Consider the following 20,834-nt stretch of genomic DNA (forward strand, 5'->3'; position numbering starts at 1 on the left):
AGATTTTATTTATTTTAGAGAATGGGAGAAAGGGCAGAGGGAGTGGGAGAGAGAATCCCAAGCAGACCCCTAACACCCCCCCCCCCCCCCCCCCCCGCCGGCTGAGCGTGGAGCTCAACGCAATCTCAGGACCCAAGATCATTCCAGCAGGAATCGGAGTCCTACGCTCAATTGACTGAGTCAGCCCGGCACTCCTGTTCCAAATTATTTATTTTAAAGATTTTATTCATTCATTCATGAGAGATACAGAGAGAGGCAGAAACATAGGCAGAGGGAGAAGCAGGCTCCCTGTGGGGAGCCCAATGCAGGACCCCATCCCAGCATCCTGGGATCAAGAACTGAGCCAAAGGCAGACGCTCAACCACTGAGCCACCCAGGTGTCACTAACCAATTTATATCCATATTTGTTTCTTTTTTCACTCCCCTTTTTTGCACTTACTAAAGTGTAAATTCCTTTCATTAACTTGAGCCATTAACTTAGGAACCTGACCCACACTTCCTTCATATTATGCCTATTCTCTGGGGACGTGTTTAAAAAAACAAAACACATAACAAACAAAACCCATTTTTATTGTTTAACACCCAGATAGATGAGTGCCAGGCACATAGTATGTACTCAATAATTATTTGGTGTCTGAAGGAGTGACATTTATAAAAGCAATACTGATATGTGGAATAAAAAAAAAAAACCCACATTTGAATTACTAGCAGCTATTTAATTATGCCAGCCAGTCCTTTCTTGTTTCAACACAGAGGAACACGAATTGAGGGCTTAAATCTTTAATTCTGGAAGATTCAACATTGTGTCTTAAAGAATTCATTAGCTGAACTTAAGCACCCAGATCTCGCTCTACAGTTCTTCAATCAGAAAAGTTAACCACCTCCAAGTTTTAGTTTGTAAACATTCTCTGGCCAGCTTTTTGCTCACCCAGCTGGAATCCACTTCAGCCCTTTTCGTTCAACCATCACTACACGACATGCACCCCCCCCCCCCGCCCCCGGTTTCTTCTTACCCCCAAACCACACGCAAACCAACCAGGAAACCACAATTCCTCCAGCGTCTTGGAGAGTGCAGCCCCAACTATGAGGCCATAAGACGCGTTTTTAACCACACGGCTTCCCTCCTCTAGCCTGATAAGGTTGTCCGGACAGGATTTTGCTCTCGCAGGACGCGCCTGCCGTCTCGTAGCCGACAACAGCAGCGCCCCGCCGGTCCAGCCACCGAAAACTACAGACGCCGCCTTCCTCTTCCTCCCCACTGCCCCGAGGACTCGGCCAGCGCGCCGGGTCCTCCAGAAGCCCCGCCCCGCGGCCCTAGCGCCGCGGTGCGCGCATGCCCGGTGCGCGCCGTCTGCCCGAGCGCGGCGCCCGTGCGCCTCGGTTCCCGGTGGCCGCGGCGCGCGGCGTGCGGCTGGCTCCCTCCCGCGACGCGCCCCGCCCGGTCGTTTGCGGGCGCGCGCTCCTCCTCGGACGGGTGGGCGCCGGGGTCGGGAGGCTCCGAGCGAAAGTCGATTGGCTGACGTAGCGGCCGCGCGTCGGGCCTCAGAAACTCTGGGCAAGCGCCGAGAGTCGGCTCTCCCGGCAGCGCCGGGCGCATCTCAGGTAAACAGGCAGGCTGGGAGGCTCGGGCGACCGGAGAAGAGGACGGGTGGGCTTAGGTCCAGCCCTGGAATTTTCGGCCGCAGCCTCCCTGGAGCAGAAGGGGCTGCGCGGAATCTGCACCCGGTGAATGTTGACCCCGTCGGGCTCACGCGAAGGTCAGCGTCGTGGGAGCCGCAGGTCCTCTTTCTGGGCGTAATTCCGGCATCCTTCCGTTTCTTGGGACAAAAGTTCAGTAGCTGAGCCTTTATGGAAGGGTGTAGGGTTTTGTTTGCTTTCCCCTTACGTGGCGGTTAGTTGGCGAGTTCAGGTCCTGGCTCAATCTAGGATTGCCTGTGTGTCCTTGAGAGTCCGTCATTGTTTCAGTTCGCACTCACCCTGTAAGTTTCGGCAAAGAATGCGATGCTGCTTTAGGCACAGAGAGCCCTGCTGTACAAGGATAGTATTTGAATTTCTGGGTTCACAATGTCCCTGAGCCCAAATTTCTCTGGAAGGTGACGCCACCGAATAGTATTTGTGAAGTTTTTTTAAGCTCCAGGGATGGAAGGAACTAGATAAACACAAGGTAGCAGCTGCCTTATTAAGCAGGATGGAAGAAAGAAAGAAAGAAAGAAATTCACAGGGCAGGCTTTTTGGAAAACATCCTTTGAACGTTTTATGCAGATTAAATCACTGTGGCAGTAAACAAAAGTAAACCGACACAAAGAGCCAAACAAAACCACATTTCAAGCCCCCCCCCCCCCCCCCCCCAGTCTCCAGGTAACTTTGACATACTACCATAAATTACTGGCTTTTCAAAGTTTCTCCTTGGGATTTAGCGTGGTGCTAAACGCAAATGACAGTTACATGCCCATTTGGCTATCCTGTGCAATAGTATACCAAGAAAATTAATCAAAACAAAGCTGACGTCTCTATAAGATAACAAGATACTCCATTGGTGAGAAGTAATGATGGCAAGTCAGAAAAATATAAGGGAGGAGGTGTACACAATTTTCTTTTAAAGGCATAGATTTTGTAAAAATCTTTTTAGTATGTTAATTTTTAAGGTATAATAGAGAAAACCATATAAATCATAAGTGTATAGCTCATTTTAATTTTCACAAAGTCCATACATATTCACGTATCCAGTACCTAGATCAAGAAGGACCATTACTTACTCTTAGAAACCCCACTTTGCGTGACCCATTTCCAAAGGTGACTGTTATGTCTGTTTCTAAGGTCATCTATGAATTTACCTATTCTTGTCTTTATGTAAATGGAATCATACAGTAAATAGTCACTTGAGTCTCACTTTTGCTCAATATTGTATTTGTGTGATTTGTACAAGTTCTGTAGCAGTAGTTCTTTTTTTAAGATTTTTTAAAATTTTTAAAAGATTTTATTTATTTATTCATAGAGATGCAGAGAGAGAGTGAGAGAGAGAGGCAGAGACACAGGCAGAGGGAAAAGCAGGCTCCATGAAGAAAGCCTGTCGTGGGACTGGATCCAAGGTCTCCAGGATCACGCCCTGGGCTGCAGGCGGCGCTAAATCGCTGCGCCACCCGGGCTGCCCCTTTTTTAAAGATTTTTAAAAATTTATTTATTCGTGAGAGACACAGAGAGAGAGACACAGGCAGAGGGAGAAGCAGGCTCCACGCAGGGAGCCAGTCGCGGGACCTGATCTCAGGACTCCAGGATCACTGCCTGGGCCAAAGGCAGGCGCTAAACTGCTGAGCCACCCAGGGATTCATTCCCCCTGTAGCAGTAGTTCTTATGCTGCATAATATTCCATCTAGTTCCTGGCTGTTATGAATAGGGTTTCTATGAATTTATAAGTACCGTTGACCCTTATAAGTAATTTATAACAACATGCATTTGGACTGTAGGGGTCCACTTATGTGTGGTTTTTTCAGTAAGTACAGTACACTACTGTAAATGTATATTTTTTCTTCCTTGTGATTTTCTGAATATTTTTTCTTCAGCTTATTTTATTGTAAGAATGTAGTTATATAATACATATACAAAATTTGTATAAATAGTCTGTGTTATTGATAGGCTTCCAGTCAACAGTAGGCTATTAGATAAAGTTTTAGGGAGTCAGAAGTTAAACTTGAATTTTTGGCTGTGTGGGGTTGGTGCTTCTAACTCCTGTTTATTTAAGGGTCAGTTGTGTTTTGGTGAATATATGTGTACATTTCTGTTGGCTATACATATACCTATTGGTGAAATAGTTATAGGGTATGCAGGTATGTATTTTTGGTATACACTACCAGAAAAAATTTTCAGATTAATTGTGTCAACACTCCTGTTAGTGTCGCTTGAGAATTCTGACTCTTCCAAATTCTTGCAACATTTAGTGTTGTCTTTTTCAATTTAACTATTCAGGTGGATTTATAGTGATATCACATTGGCGTTTTCCCCCTCATTTTCCCTAATAATATTTAACACCTCTTCATATGTTTATTGATCATTTAGATATCCTCTATTTCAGGGGTTGTTAAATTTTTCTACAAGGGGCCAGATAGTAAATATAGGCAGTCCTTGCTTTGTAGAGTTTCATTTAATGCAGTAGTGTCTAAAGCTAGGACTGCTTGTATTTTAGGCTTTGCAGATCATATACAGCCTCTGTTGTATTTTCTTCTTTCTTCCTTTCCTTGTTTCTTGTTTCTTTTCTTTATTTTTTTCTTTCCCTTTCGCCTGCCTGTTTGTTTGCTTGCCTTCCCTCCTTTTCTTCCTCTGTCCTTTCCCCCCTTTATTTATTCTTATTTCATAGATTACTAACTCCTACTTTGTTGAGAAATGACTGTTCCAAAATGACCGTTCAGGAACACCGGGATGGCTCAGTCAGTTAAGTGTCCAGATCTTGATGTTGGCTCAGGTCATGATCTCAGGGTGGTGAGATCAAAACCCCAGGTCAGGCTGCCACTCAGCAGAGTCCGTTCAAGATTCTCTCACTCCCTCTGCCCCTCCCCTGCAGATGCGCTTGCTTGCCTTGCTCTTTATCTCAAATAAATAAATCTTTTTAAAAAATGATAGTTCAGTCTTTAGCCCAATGGTGGTAGTGAAATTATTTTCTTGTTGTTGTTGTTGTTGTTTTATGGTGAAAAATTTATATTTAGATTTATAGCCGACTGGACTCAGTTTAGATGATCCCAATTTTGTTGGCAACATCCAAAGCATCATAGTCAGGAGACAGTCAAACATATACTTTCTTCTCTCCATCAGGCTTGATCAAGGTGTTGACCTTGGCCACATCAATGTCCTAGAGCTTCTTCACAGCCTGTTTGATCTGGTGCTTATTGGCCCTGACATCCACAATGAACACAAGTGTGTTGTCTTCTATTTTCTTCATGGCTGACTCAGTAGTCAGGGGGGACTTGATGATGGCATAGTGATCAAGCTTGTTTCTCCTGGGGGTGCTCTTTCAAGGATATTTGGACTGCCTTCGGAGACCTACGGTCTTGGGTCGTCAGAATGTAGGTGACGTGCGGATCTTCCTTTTTTTTTTTTTTTTTGGTGACTGCACGCCTTTCAGTACCGCTTTCTTAGCTTTCAAAGCCTTTGCTTTGGGAGGGGCAGGGGCTTCCTTCTTCACCTTCGGCGCCATCTTCATGAAAGGCGGTAGTGAAATTATTAATTGAGAGGGGCTACATTGAAAAAAAAATCTAAATACCTAATAGGGTTAAATATTAAGTGTGTGCTCTAGTGTTTTGAGGTTAAATAATAGTATTAATGCAGCACGTGCTATAGCGTTTTGGAGTTAAATTTGGAATCTCTAAGCATACTTACTTTGTCCTTACCAGTTTTACCTCAAGGCTAGTTAGAGAGCTGTTTCAGGCTTCTTTATACTGTTCTGATTACTCCTTTTACCTATCCCTTTAAAACTGAAGAACAAAAGAGAGGTAAGAGGCGAGAAAAATGAGATACACCCCTTTTCTGATATTGTGTAAAAGGCTAGGAAGGGATGAATTCTGGACACTTTGAGTAAAATAAAAGTATAAAAAGCATAAAATCCTTTTGTAATATTTTGAGATACTGTCATTTGAGGTGTTCCAATGTGGGATGGCTTGATTAAAATTTATATCTATCTGAGTACATCAAACTATGGAAAGTAATATAGCCAATGATTTGGGTCATGAAAGCTGTGGCCTCCCTGCCTATGGTGGAGGTCCTTTCTGTTTTAGGTGCTCCATTGGGCTGTCCAGTTCATCTTCTCTTACTTGGGGCATCCTGCCTTTCACTGAGTACCAAAAATATCAAAAAAACCTTTTGAAAGTGTCAAAAACTTTCTTTGACTACTATTTCAGCCTAGGTAACATTTTTAGCTAACAATTTCTTTTTTCACAGATGGTTTATAGAAGTGAATTTAGGAATGTATTTAGATATATGCTAATACTAATGAGAGATTTAGGGGTAATCTCCATCAATTTGATCTCTTCTTTGATTATAGGTAATTGAGTTTGGGTCATTCTTACTTGATTGTTATGCAAACACAGATTTACAATAAGCCACTTAGGCCTAGCTTCTACCACCAGCCACTGTTGTCCTTAAGTATCTCTCACATAGAAATTCTGGATCTGGGGCAGCCCTGGTGGCTCAGAAATTTAGCGCCACCTTATTCCAGTTCCCTTTCTGTTATGCTATTTGTGAGAGCCAGCCTTCTAAGATAACCCTGGTATCCATCCTCTTGTGTAATCCTTTTCCATTGAGGGTAGACTACCTAGAGGCTCACTTCTAATAGGATATGATGAAAGTTAAGAGATTATGTTACAGTAGATGTAACTTCCTTTTTGCTGGCCCTTTCTTGCTTGCTCACTTGGATGAAACCACCTGCTATATCATGAACTCACCTATAGGTGAAGGACCCACCTGTCACGGAATTGAGGGTAGCCTTTGACCAGTAGCCCACAGAGAAAGTTCCTTAACCCCCTGCGAACTAAATCCTGCCAACAACCACTGAGTAAATTTAGAAGATCTTGCTCAGTTAAACCTTGAAAGGGCTGTAGCCCTGCCTGAAGTCTTGATTACCATCTTGTGGGAGACCCTGAACTGGAGGATCTAGCTCAGGAAATGAGATAACAAATGTGTGTTATTTTAACCTGCTATGTTCTGGGGTAATTTGTTTAGCAGCAACAAATAATAAACTACTTTTAGTAATTTTTAATTTTTAATAAATTTTTATTAAAAAGAAAAAATTTTTTAAGACTTTATTTATTCATAAAAGACAGAGAGAGGCAGAGACACAGAGGCAGAGGGAGAAGCAGGCTGATGTGGAACTTGATACCAGGACCCTGGGATCATGACCTGAGCCAAAGGCAGAAATACTCAACCACTGAGTCACGCAGACCTCCTAGAAAGAAAATTTTTAATAAAAGAAATAGTTTATCCTGAAGTTTTTGTGAACATAGCTTCAATTTGTTTCTGTTATTTTAAACATTTTTGGGAATATGTAATTTTTTTTACTTCTTAAAAAGTAAAATATTAATCATTTAACTATTCTGTATTTGTTTTAACTTAATTGCTGTGTATTTGTTTGATCTCAGAACTGGCAACAATAAAGATCATTACTTTGAAAGTTAAGAATTACTACTTTTGTTGAGGGTTTTATTAGACTGGATAATTGATGAGATGAATTTACCATAGAACCCCTTTTTTGGCAGTTGACACAAGCACCTTTGATTCAGTTATTATCTGTATTGAAGATGTTTTTAATTTAGATCGTTTACTGATTTAGGATGTATATTCTCAGGTCATCTACTTTTGTTTGTAGTTTTGCATTTTGGTTATTTGATTGTATATAAATACTATTTTGAGAATTGCCTTTAGTGTTCCTGGATTTATAAGTTTCGGAATCTTGAGAATTTTGGTGCTGTGGAATTTTCAGTGTTGAAAAACTGAAAAAAAAAAAAAAGTAAATAAATGATATAGATGAGTGAAATTTTAAAAAACTTTATTGGGAAATGTAATAAGTGTAAAGAAAAGGATATAAAATACATGTGGACAGTTCAATGAATAATTAAAAAGTTAACGCCCATGTAACTACCATCAAAATATTTTGAATAGTCATCAAAATATATAAGTCCTTGCTTTGTATATGGTTTTGTTCTTTTCTAAATGCTGTGTGAATATGATGATTGTGCATTTATGTGAAAGAGAGAGACAGATGTGAATTCTGTGGTCTGATGCATGCTTTATATATCTATTAGGTGACGTTTGTTAATGCTCTTGTTAAAAATCTCTTTACTTACTGATTTGTGTGTGTGTGTGCATGCATACACGCATGCATGTGCATGTGATTGATGAATTGATGAATACTGAGAATTTACTGTGTGTTAAATCTCTGTGTAATCATAAATTTATTTCTCCCTAGTAGTTCTATCAATTTTTGATTTACTTATTTTAAGGTCATTTTGTTAGAAACGTAAACTTTATAATTAGTCTATATTCTTATGAATTGAACCTTTTTTTCCCCATTAAGAAATGTTCCTTTTTATCTCTAGTAATGGCTTTTTAAAAAGATTTTAGTTATTTATTTGAGACAGAGAGCTTGTGCACAAGTGGGGGGAGGGACAGAGGGAGAAGAAGCAGACTCCCTGCTTAGCAGGGAGCCAGACACAAGACCCTATCCTGGGACTTCTGGATTATAGACTCAGCTGAAGGCAGATGCTTAACCAACTAAGCCACCTAGGCACTTCAGTAGTGCCTTTGGTTTTAAAGTCTAGTCTGATTTTTTAAAAAACTTTATTTTGAAATAGTTTTAGACTTACTGAAAAGTTGCAGAAATAGAGAGTTCCTGTAAACTTTTCACCATACTACTAATGTTAACATAATGCATTATCATAGTACAGTAATCAAAACCAAGAAATTAATACTGTTTAATATTATCCACAAATTATATACTTTATCCAAATAACACTATTTTTTTCCCTTAATTTTGTTGTTCTAGAACCCAATCCATGTCCTATGTTGCATTTAGTTGTCAGGTTTCGTGAATCATCTCCCATCCATGACTCTTTTGAATTATGATATAGCTATATCAGCCTTCTTTTGGTTGATGTGTGCTGAGAATTGGATTTTTAAAATTCAGTGGGACATCTTTGTCTTAAAATTGGAGCATTTGGTAATTATATCATTAAATATGTATTTTGTATTCCATTTTCTGTTTTTAGTTATGGAAATTATATATGCTTTATCATTCTTTTGGAGAAACTATTGCATCATGGAATGCATCTTTTCAGACCTTTATGCATTTCCTTACGTGTGTATATATACCCAAACACATGGTTTGGCTTGTTTGCTTTTTTATTTTAATATAACAATGGTAATGCTATATTATTTTATAACACCCTTTTCATTTAGTTATATTTTATACATCTTTCTATGTCAGGGTATATTATATACATATATAGTGTTTATAGTATCTATGTACCATAGTTGGTTTAATCAGATCCTAACTGGTAGACATTTGTGCTGTTTCTAATCTAACGTTATAAACAGCACTGTCATAGATATTCTTGTATGTAAAATTTTGCACCCTTTGCTAGAACATAGAATTATGGAATCAGAGTTTGCACATTTAAAGCTTTAGTTGACATTGTGGGACATTCTTGCTATTTTTTAATGGTATAGCTTTTATAAAAACAATATTATTATAAACTCTTTCATCAAGCAACATAGGCAAAAAAAAAAGGTGACAATGAAACATTACCCCCAATTCTATCACCCCAACCAAAACAATCTTCATTGAAAATCGGGTGTTTCTGTTCCTAAGAATGCTCAATATTTAAAAACAAAAAAGCCTACCTGTAGGCACATGTTTGTGAAATTCCACAGCACCAAGAATGAAAAAAAAAGAAATCTTGAAGGTTTCCAGAGAAAACAAAAATAGGAAAAAAAAAAAAAAAAGAATTGAACATATTAACAACAGTCTTGACCAGAATTGTGGCTATTTATAATTTTTTTTTTAATTTATTTATGATAGGCACACAGTGAGAGAGAGAGCGGCAGAGACACAGGCAGAGGGAGAAGCAGGCTCCATGCACCGGGAGTCCGATGTGGGATTCGATCCCGGGTCTCCAGGATCGCGCCCCGGGCCAAAGGCAGGCGCCAAACCGCTGCGCCACCCAGGGATCCCGAATTGTGGCTATTTAACAATCAAGTGTGGGAATAAAAAAAAAGATATTTGCACGGGCACCTGAGTGGTGCAGTTAGTTAAGCATCCAACTCTTGGTTTTGGCTCTCATGGTGATCTCAGGGTCATGAGATCGAGTCCCACACGGGGCTCAGCATTCAGCATGGAGTCGGCTTGGGATTCTCTTTCTTTCCCTCTGCCCTTCCTTTTTTTTTTAAATTTTTTTTTTAAGGTATTTATTTATTTATTTGTGATAGTCACAGAGAGAGAGAGAGGCAGAGACACAGGCAGAGGGAGAAGCAGGCTCCATGCACCGGGAGCCCGACGTGGGATTCGATCCCGGGTCTCCAGGATTGCGCCCTGGGCCAAAGGCAGGTGCCAAACCGCTGCGCCATCCAGGGATCCCCCCTCTGCCCTTCCTGCTCGTGTGCTCTCTCTTAAGTAAATAGATCTTTTTAAAAAACCTATTTTTAAACCTGGAAATCTCACAAGTTATGCTCTGGTAAAGAAGTTAAAGCCCTAGAATGTAGGAAACAGTCTAAGCAGGGAGCACAGTGAAATGATGTTCTAGGAGGACCAGCTATATAGCTGGCTTAGATAACATATGGTGCAGATTTAAGGAGAAACTCCCTCAAGAAAGAGGTTTTCAGGAAAGAAAGGGGATTTCAGAGATCCATAATTTATGAGCCTGGAGTTTTCTCTGTTGAGAGGTTTTTTTTTAAACTATGGATTCAATTTTTTAAATAGAATTAGGACTTTTATTGAGTATTCTTAATTGCATTAGCTTTGGTAGATGGTGTCTTTCAAGGCGTTTGTCAAAATTACAGGTATGAAATTGCTTGTCATATTTATTCCCTTCTTATCTTTTTCATGCCTTTGGGATTATTTTCCTGTCCTTCTCTTCTTCCTGATACTGATAATTTGTGTCTTCTTTATTTTTGTTTTAACTAGTCTGACAAGAGGCTTGCCAATTTCTTTGATTTTTTTCCCCCCACAGAACCAGCTTTTGGTTTCATTGATTTTTCTTCTTCTTCTTCTTTTTTAGATTTATTTATTTATTTGAGAGAGAGTGTGAGCCCGGGGAGGGGGGGGCGGGGAGGAAGAGAGAATCTCAAGCTGACTCTACACTCAACATGGAGCCCAATGCAGAGCTCGATCTCTTGACCCTGAAATCGTGACCCTGAGCTAAAACCAAGCGTTGGGTGTTTAAGTGACTATGCCACCCAGGTGCCCCAGTTTCATTGATTTTTTGATTTTTTGTGTTGACTTTACGTTTTCATTATCATCGATTTTTGCTCTTTACAGTTTCCTTCATTCTGCTTACTTTGGGTTTAATTTTTTCTTAACTTTGTATTTTTTTAAAGGCGGAAGCTTAAGAATTAATAAGAGGTCTTCCTCCTTTGTAAAAATATTTTTTCTCTTCCTCCCTGTTTCATATATGTGTTTAGGACTATAAATTTCCTCTAAGCACTAATCTAGCTACATCCTACAAATTTTAACATGTGTTTCTATTGTATAGTTTAGAATATTATAAAATTTCCCTTAACTCTTCCTTTTTTGAACCATGGATTGTTTAGAAGTATTTGGGAATTTTTGAGATACATTTCTGTTACTGATTTCAGATTTCTGTTGTGGTAAAATAACATGATTTGTGTGGTTTCAATTCCTATGTGTTGAGGGTTTTTTTGTTTTTTGTTTGTTTCATGGGCCAGGATAGGATCTTTTTTGATAAATATGCTGTGTACTTGAAAAGATTGTGTTTCCTGCCATGTTGGGTGGAGTTTTCTCTAAATGTCAATTAGGTCCTTTGTTGATAATACCGAGTCTTCTATGTTGCGGATTTTCTGATTCTTATTCTTCTGATTATTGAGAGAGGTGTAGTGAAGTTTTCAACTATAATTATGGATTTGTGTGTTGCTTCTTTCATCAGTTTTTACCTTGGGTGTGTTAACACTCTTGTGAAGTGCTTATGTATTTCAATTGTTTAGATCTTGTTAGTAAATAAGCCCTTATATGTACTTAGTAATATTTCTTCTTTTACTTTGTTTGAAATTAATGTAGTCACACCTACTTTTTTAAAAAGATTTATTTATTTATTTATTTTGGGGGAGGAGGGAGAGAGTGAGCGAGTGAGTGAGTGCTTGAGCAGGGGGAGGGTAGGGGCAGAGGGAAACTGAGAAGCATATTCCCTGCTGAGTAAGGAAGCCCCCTGTGGGGCTGGATCCCAGCTTAATGAGCTGAGCCACCCAGGTGCCCCCCCTACTTTCTTTTGATTAGTATTTGCATGTGTTTTTTTTCCACTGTGTTCTATTATCCTAAAAAAAAAATACACAGGATGAGTAATTCGTAAGATATTTTCATTTTATGTTGACAGGGTTCAGAACAAGCTACCCCAAAATACAGCACTTTGGCATATTGAATATTTTAAGCTGAAGGATTTTGAGAAACAGCAGGTGCATCCTCCTCTTCCTCTGAAGCAGGTCATAAGACCCTCATGTGAGAGGTGTCCTTATCTTCAAAGATGAGTGAATACCAAGAGGAATCCAAATGAACAGGCCTTGCTGAGTTTCCGTCATTTTACTGTCCTTGGTGTATACCTTTTTGTCCTATCACATTTTTCCATGACATTCTGCTCTTCGTCATACCTAGTATAAAAATGCTCAGGCCTAACTCTTTTTTCAGATATTCATTTCCTTGTGACGTTTCCTGTGTCACATAAAACTTATGTTAAATGAATTTGTCTGCTTTCTCCTTTTAGTCTCTGACAGTTTACTATTCAGGCCCAGCCAGGAACTCTTAAGAGGTTGGAGGAAAAGTTTTTCCTTACTGAGTCTATTTCATTATTTGTGTATTTTTATTTTATTTTATTTTATTTTATTTTATTTTATTTTAATTTTATTTTATTTATTTATTTTTATTTATGATAGTCAGAAAGAGAGAAAGAGAGAGAGAGAGAGGCAGAGACACAGGCAGAGGGAGAAGCAGGCTCCATGCACCGGGAGCCCGACGTGGGATTCGATCCTGGGTCTCCAGGATCGCGCCCTGAGCCAAAGGCAGGCGCCAAACCGCTGCGCCACCCAGGGATCCCTGTATTTTTATTTTAAATGATGTTTCGATATTAGGAAGTAATGTCTTATCAAGTATGACCTAACCTCATGTAATTTTATGTTAAGATGCAAGGATCTAAGTGGTCATCACATAATTAGAAAAATTTTTATACTATTACTCTACTTCTTGGATGGTATTTGAATGGTAATTTTTTACAGATGCTATTTGCATTCGAGTGTTAAAATGGTGTTTTGCATTAAGTCTCAACCATACACATAACCTGAAAAATTTTAAATATTTAAATTTGCTCATTTTAATGAAGTATTTTCTGAAGTATGACTTTTTAAAGCACATGTCTTAATACTAATTAGTACTGTAATACTTTTATTATCTTTTAAATTTAATATAAACAAAGCCATTTCCTTAATTTATGTCAAACAGCTTATTACCAGCATGAGAGCTACAGATACTGTGTGATATAGCATATGATTTCCCAAAGTAGAACATTTTATTCAGTGGCATGAGCTGGCACAGTGGGCAAGATTATTGTAATTCATTTGGGTAAGTAAGCAGTAATTTAGGAAGTTCACATAAAAAAACTCACTGTAGATTCTTTACTGGTAAGAAACTCAGTTTAGGATTTCAGTGGTTTATCTCTACTGTCTTTATTTCATGAGGTGATTAATTTCCATCTTAGCTTAAAGTAAATTCTATGTACATATCTTTAAAATGCCTCTATTTTTGTTAGCCATTTTAGAATTAAAATCTCAATTAAAATATTTAATCACATGATTACTAACCAGTTGATTCTGAAAGCTCATGTTTGCTCTGTGTGCAAATATACCTTAAGAATTAGATAAATATTTTCTTCACTAAAGTTTTTTGGAATAATTTTTCCTCTAAATTGTGTTCTTGCTTTTAGGAATTACTTTATGAGAAGCAAAAGATTGTATGATTTGCCTATTAGTGGATCAAAATTTAGACTGATATTTAACATTGCCACATTTAATAGTGAGATTTCAAAAAGCTGCCACAAAGATGCTCCTTCTAGTACTTTTCCTAACAGAAAATAACAATATTTCCATCCAGTGAGATATTAAAGTCAGTGGTTATTGAAGTGTTTTGAACAAAAGTGCTTATGATATAGTATTGTAAAAAATTAAATATGTGGGGACGAGGGGGGTAGGGGTGGGTGGTTCAGGGGTTGAGCGGCTGCCTTTGGCCCAGGGCGTGATCCTGGAGTCCTGGGATCAAGTCCCACATCAGGCTCCCTGAGAGGAGCCTGCTTCTCCCTCTGCCTGCATCTCTGCCTCTCTCTCTGTGTCTCTTATGAATAAATAAAATCTTTAAAAAAATTAAATATGTGTAGATATTGATTATATGTATAAATATGTAAAAAATGACAAAGAGCACACTAAGATTTTAAGAGTATATTTTGGTGGTGAATGTAAGGGGTGATCCTTTTTTCTTTCTTTCTACTTTTGTTTTAGTGAATTCTGGACTATTTTCCAAAGGATGTGGTCATTTGGGTAGTATCTAGAATTTGTGTCTCATGATTTTTTTTTTCTATCATCAGTGAATTTTATCAATTAAGAATTAACTGTCTTTTGACATTAACAGTGAATCAGCTCTGACTTACCCTAATGATTATAGGTTAGTAGTAATCTATCGGTATAAGAATACAAAGATTTTTAAGCCCTTTGAAATCTTCCAAGTGATTGGTCAAAAGATAATGTACTGTTATTACTGCTTAACTTACATACTTAACTAATGTACTTACTTAAATGTAAGTAACTAGTTATAAAAATGTTTCCTGTTGTTTTTGAGAAGTTTTAAAGAATGACCAGTAACTTTTTTTTAAAGATCTTTTGGCTCTACCAGCTCCCCTTCCCCAGCTGGACTTTATGTTTATTTTTGGACTTTATTTTTACTTTGTCCATATTGTATCTTTCCTATAAATTCACACTCTGTTTCCAGTTTCTCCTCAGTGTGTAAGAAACTTTGTCCATGTGTTTTGACAGTTCATAAGGCTCTAACTATTCAGCTCCTTCCCTTCAGACCTTTTGCACTTACATGCTTGTGGAGAGCATCCCTGCTGCTAACAGGGAATCTCCTGACTGTTAGACATCTCTTTGCTCCCTGTTGTTTCCCTCTTCTACGTGCGCAGATGCTGGATGTCATGCAGGTCTCAGAATTGTTGGTGTTGTATATTGGTGTTTACCTACTTTTGTGGTAAATATTTTGTTTATGGTTTCATTTTGCTATCCTGGTTGCTCTGTTTTTATGAAGATAGTTGGGAAGATTGAAAAACTGACTCCACCCCAATCTTCCCAGAATCTTCCTGGCTTTTTTACAAAGTTAAATTAACTCAGAGTAAAATGTTGTCTTTCTTGAAGGTATGTTCTGCTAAAATGTTCTTTATCTTCTGGTTGTTGAAGGTAGTTGCCTCCATTTTTTAAGTCATTTATCAAATAAAAGCCTACCAACAATTTTTGTTTTGGAAATTTTATTAGCTTGGGATTCAGTTTCCTAGAACAGAAAAGTGAAGTGATTTGTCAGAGGCTACAGAATTGAAAAATGCTGGCACCTGTATCCAGATATTCATTTTATGATTCCACATAGTCAGCCCTGAATTAGTTCTAGGAAGTGACTGAATGAAAGGGAGTTCTAATTGAAAATGTTTAAACTTCACCTCATATATGGCTGTGCTGGATTAGGACTCTCTCCTGATATGAGAAATAATCCCTCCAGGAAGACTGGAGATACACTTAGGGCAGGTTCCTGGTCACCGAGAATTCATTTTCCAGTTGATTCATGACTGTGGCCCCTCTTTTATTTTAAATGTGTTTTATAAGAGAACCTGAAAATGTCTCTGAACATGCTAGGTAGTGTGAGAGCTAGAAACTCATAAGGTATGTGTATTAGTTTCCTGTTGCTGCAACAGGTATAACAAATCACCACAAATTTAGTGGCTTAAAACAACATAAATTTATTATGTTACTGTTTAGGAGTCAGAAATCTGAATTTATTCCCACAGGGCCAAAATGATGTCAGTAGGACTGTGTTCCTGTGTAGAGTCTCTAAGGGAGACTTTGTTATCTTTTCTAGCTTCTAGAGGCAGCTGGCTGTTTAATTGAAATGGTGCATTTCTACAAGGAGCTGATCAATTAACATTTTACAGTCTGTTCATTTATTCAGTTCTTTAAATTGATTCAATATCAATTGAATTGCGCTACCTTTCAGCAGCGCAGGGGTTTGGGGTGTCCCCCCTCTCTCAATTGAAAATCCATGTATAACTTCTGACTCTCCAAAAACTTACCTACTAATAGCCTAGTGTTGACTGAAAGCCTACTGATAATATAAACAACACATATATTTTATGTTTTGTATATTATATACTGTATTTTTACAACAAAGTAAGATAGAGAAAAGAAAATGTTATTAAGAAAATCATAATGGGGGCACCTGGCTGAATTAGTTGATAGAGTATGTGACTCTTGCTCTTGGGGTTGTAAATTCGAGACCCATGCTGGGTATAGAGATTACTTAAAAATAAAATCTTTTAAAAAAGAAAAGAGAAAATCATAAGGAAGAGAAAATACATTATAGTACTATAAATATAAATTATATTTTAAAAATCTGCATATGTTTAAACTTGTTTAAGAGTCAGCTGTAGTTTATTCAGCCAGTACACAGTTCGTGTGTACCATCTTTTGCCATATCTGGGGTTTAGACATGGTGATGGAACTGAACTGAGTGATACATGTGGTCTAAAAAATGAAATGTGTGTGAGTATGTATGTGTGAAAGTATGTTGTATGTATTTTCAGACAAGGGGATAGGGTGAGCTTGGAGTTAAAATTTTAGGCTCCACAGAATCACTGTTGACATTTGTTGTTACTGCACTAGGGAACTCCTCTGGTCAGGATTGGAGGCTGGAGGAACTCTCTAAGTTGTATATTAGGTTAAGAGAGGCTATGCTGCACTAAGTCCCATATCATGGCTTAATACAACACGTTTATTTCTCACTCATACAGCATTTGGCTTAGAGGTAAGCATCCCTTTTATCTTGTGATGCCAGCATCTCCAATGGAGTTTTCACGATTGTTACAGGAGGGGAAGAGAGGTTTAGAGGATCTTATAGAATAAGGGTGAGTCCAGAAATTGACATACCACTTCTGCTTACACTGCTTTGGCTTCAACTCCATCTCATGACCCAGATGTAAAGAAGATTAGGAAATGCAGTTTTCTGGCACATTTGGGAATAGGAGCTGCTATGATTATATTCCAGCAAGTCTAGGTTTTGGAGAAGAGGTAGAAGAGTAAATGATGGTTACATTTTGTTATGAACTGAATGTTTGTGTCTCTCTCCAACCCCTGCACAGTTCATATGTTGAAACCCTATCCCCCAATATGATGGTATGTGAGGTGGGACTTTAGGAGATAATTAGAATGCAATAAATGTCATGAGGGCTCTGCTCTCATTGAATGGGGTTAGTGTCTTTATAAGTCATCAGAGAGTTTTGCTTCTCTTCTCTGCTCTCTGCCATGCAAGAATACAATTAGAAGTTAGTAGTCTGCAACCCAGAAGAGGACTCTCACCAGAACTCAACTTTGCCCATAGCCCAATGTCAGACTTCCAGCCTCCAGAACTGTGAGAAATAAATTTGTTTGTGAGCCATCTAGTCTATGGTATCTTTGTTAAAGCAGCCCAAATAGACTGAGATCTTACCTCTTTTCATTACCTAGTAGTATTTTTGCCCTGCCTTGACATTAGCCCATGGAACTTACATCTTGGGTTATCACTGCTGATTTCTGTATTGGTGGCAGAGATAAATAAGACTTGTCCTAATGTAACATGGGGGAAGTAAGAGCCATGCAAATTTTTCTCTCACCTAATCTTTTAACATCACTAGTGTCTCTGCTTTTCACCCAAGGCTCTAGTTCTACTCTTCCCTAATCCTCTTTCAAGATGGCTGAAACGTGGATGACATGAAGCTTTTGATGGGTTCCTCAGGTCCATATTCCCTCTCACTCATGTTGGTGCCTGATTTTATTGGGCTTTTATTAAGTTAAATTTGTATGTTTTGTATCACGACTCAAAAATAAAGTTTGATTTGAAATTTAGATTTATCAATGATTAGAATGTTTTATATTTTTAAAATGTGTGTATTTTAAAAGTTATTTAAAGGGGAACTAGTCTGTTACAACATAAAGGAATTTCATCAAATTTTTAAAAATACAAAAAATTTTTCATGGTTATTCATCACTGGGGAAAGATCAACAGAGTGTTTTACAGACCCTGCTTGTGTTTTGTCTATATCCTCTAGCTTCTTGTTACCATGACCAAAGGAAGTTTGAAGGGACTTTAACATTGATATTTCCTTGCAGAATGTCACTTAATATTTATGGAGTAACTTTTTTGTCTTTTATCCTCTTTAGATGGACAGTATGAATACTAAGTTTTTCTTTCGCAAAATCAACTGCTATTACTTTTGATCATATGGAAAAATCTGTTAGAAGATGGTGAGGAAATTTCAAATATTCAAAAATATAACTGTTCAAATAGAAAATGTTGGTTAGAATATTGATTAGATAAAATGTCATAATTCCACAGTATAAGTGAAAAGTTGGCCTTTTTAGAAATCCGTTTTGCTTAGTTTACTGTGAAATTCCTTAGGACTGAAAACGGTCTGGAGATGTTTGTCTATTTCTCCACTAGATGGAGCTGTACACTAGGTGGTGTTCTTTAGCAAACAAGGGCATGTATCTGATAAGATATAATACTAAGGTTAAACTTCAGTAACCCATATAATAATGTATCTAACATGATAGGTCTGTTTGTTGCATATCTAGAAATAAAATTTTATCCCTTACATTTAAAAATATTATTTTTCAGTCATCCCGAGATTGAGAGAGAGAGAGAGAGAGAGGCAGAGACACAGGCAGAGGGAGAAGCAGGCTCCATGTAGGGAGCCTGATGCAGGGGGGAGAGAGACAGAGAAAGAGAGACAGAGAGACAGATTGGTAGAGACACAGGCAGAGGGAGAAGCAGGGTCCATGCAGGGAGCCTGTTGCGGGACTCCAGGATCACGCCCCGGGCAGAAGGCAGGGTCTCAACCGCTGAGCCACCCAAGGATTCCCTACATCTGTTTTTTTTGATAGAGTTGCTGAGTTTACTTGGTCTATCCTTATATTTTGTTGGTACCATAATGGCCAAAAATATTTAAAATTTTCAATACAAAATTAAAATGACCTTAAATGGCTTCCACTTAATGATTTTGTAGCATAACTAAAGTTCTGCATTTCTTTAGATATAAACATGCTGACTGATGCCTGTGGTGTACTTAATGGTTAGGTTAGTACATTGATCTCTTGTGGATGCTTCTACTCCTACTAGTTCAGTCGATTTATATACTTACCAAGAGTCACTTGTGTTTGTCCCCAAATCTGTTTATCTGTGATCATAATTACATAATTTAAATGAAATCAACATAGGCTAATTAAAATATTTGTAAAAAGTGTTCCTCCTGTGAAAACTTAAGGTGAATGATTTACAGAACTCAATAAAAGGTGAATTGCTATAAAAAATTACTATCAATGACATAGTAGTTTTTGAATTTGAATGAAAAAGCTGTGAAAAAAACCTAGCCTTGGCACATATTTGTGGGGCTGAAAATGCTTGGAATTCTGTAAGTTCTTTACAAAAGGTGCTGTAATATCACACTATGATTACAAATGTAGGAGTTTCACATTTTGAAATTTATAATTGAGAAATAACTCTCTAAGCAATTTTTACTTAAAAATGCCAAATGTCTTGAAAGTTATTTTTACTTAAGTGCTTAATTTAAAATTTCTCTTAATATTAGACTATCTTGCTATAGCTTTCTGTGATTGTTTTATCTGATTATTACTTAGAGGCCATCCAAATGGAAAGTGTTAATTAGAATATAGAATATATTTAGATAGAAGAAAATAAAACCAGTACTTTGTGAAAAACTCCAGATAAACAGTTCAGCAAATAACGTAGATTTTTTTAAAAATTTTTAAAATTTTTTAAAAAAAATTTTATTTATTAGAGAGTAAGAAGGAGACAGAGGGAGGAGCTAGAGGACAAGCAGGGGGAGAGGCAGAGGCAGAGGGAGAGGGAGAAGCAGGCTCCCCGCTGAGCGGGGAGCTAGATGCATAGCTCAGTCCCAGCACCCCAGGATTACCAGCTGAGCCAAAGGCAAACTGAACCAACTGAACCGCTCAGGCACCCCTCAGTCTTAACCTTTGAGTTACTGTAATATCTTTCTGTTATTCCAGATTTTACGATTTCTTCAATTGTTTTTTAGACAAAAGTTTGAAATTTGGTTCCTAGTTTGTCTGGTCTCTTCATGTTGACCTAGCAAGGGATTGTCTTCTTCATGTCTACAAAACTGATGTACTACTAACCAGTTCAGTAGTGATGTCCTCTCAAATAAGTTTCTCCTTCTCAGCTATAATCCTGTGAGAGAAATTTTATTACTAAAAAAATGAGGTTAAAGAATTTTTTTCCCTACTTTTATAAAAAGAACAAGAAGGAATCAGGTCTAGGACTTAATGCTACATTCTAGGACCTAGAACAATAAATACTTGATAAATAAATGAGTAGTTTACTGCTTATTAGTTTGGAGTATATAACCTGGTTGATTAACTTCTCTTAGAGCCTTATCTATAACACAGGATTTTATTAATTCAACACACATTTTTTTTTCAACACATATTTCTTGAGTATTGGAAGTCAGGCACAATGAGAACTATAAGCCTCCTTTGATTCACATGTCTTAATTGGAAGGGACAGATAGGTAAATAATTAAAATCTCTGACAAGTACTCCGATAGGTAGACTGGACAGAGACAAGTGAATAGTCCCTTTAAACCTGTAAATATTTGTCAAACCTTTATTTAGTGGGGATAGGAAGAAACTGATTTTATTATCTTAAAATTATTAGGCAGAAACTTATTTTCTCTCACAGGTTGAGGAAAACATTTCTGAACAAATTTTGCAAAAAAAATTCAGTTTTATATACCTTCCATTTTCTCTTGTAAACAGTT

At 37.8% G+C, this 20,834-nt stretch overlaps 1 protein-coding gene and 1 pseudogene across 20 annotated transcripts in view; one reads left to right on the forward strand and one right to left on the reverse strand.

Moving 5' to 3' along the window:
• MIPOL1 (mirror-image polydactyly 1) overlaps positions 1-20,834 on the forward strand; it is a 326,942-nt gene that overhangs the window by 9,036 nt on the left and 297,072 nt on the right. For 3 of the 20 annotated variants that reach the window (XM_025443771.3, XM_025443789.3, XM_025443773.3), the window contains exon 1: positions 1,372-1,602. The exons of 2 other annotated variants lie outside the window; for them this stretch is intronic. The gene's annotated coding sequence lies outside the window, so the exon portion shown is untranslated. Of the gene's footprint in view, positions 1-1,371; positions 1,758-18,198; positions 18,283-20,834 lie in introns of those variants that run through there. 15 more of the 20 variants (XM_025443790.3, XM_025443786.3, XM_049113062.1 and 12 more) reach the window with 12 other exon arrangements.
• On the reverse strand, positions 4,721-5,191 carry LOC112657709 (60S ribosomal protein L23a-like; annotated as a pseudogene).

Source organism: Canis lupus, chromosome 8 (assembly GCF_003254725.2).
Source record: "Canis lupus dingo isolate Sandy chromosome 8, ASM325472v2, whole genome shotgun sequence".
In the NCBI taxonomy this organism is placed as follows: Eukaryota; Metazoa; Chordata; class Mammalia; order Carnivora; family Canidae; genus Canis; species Canis lupus.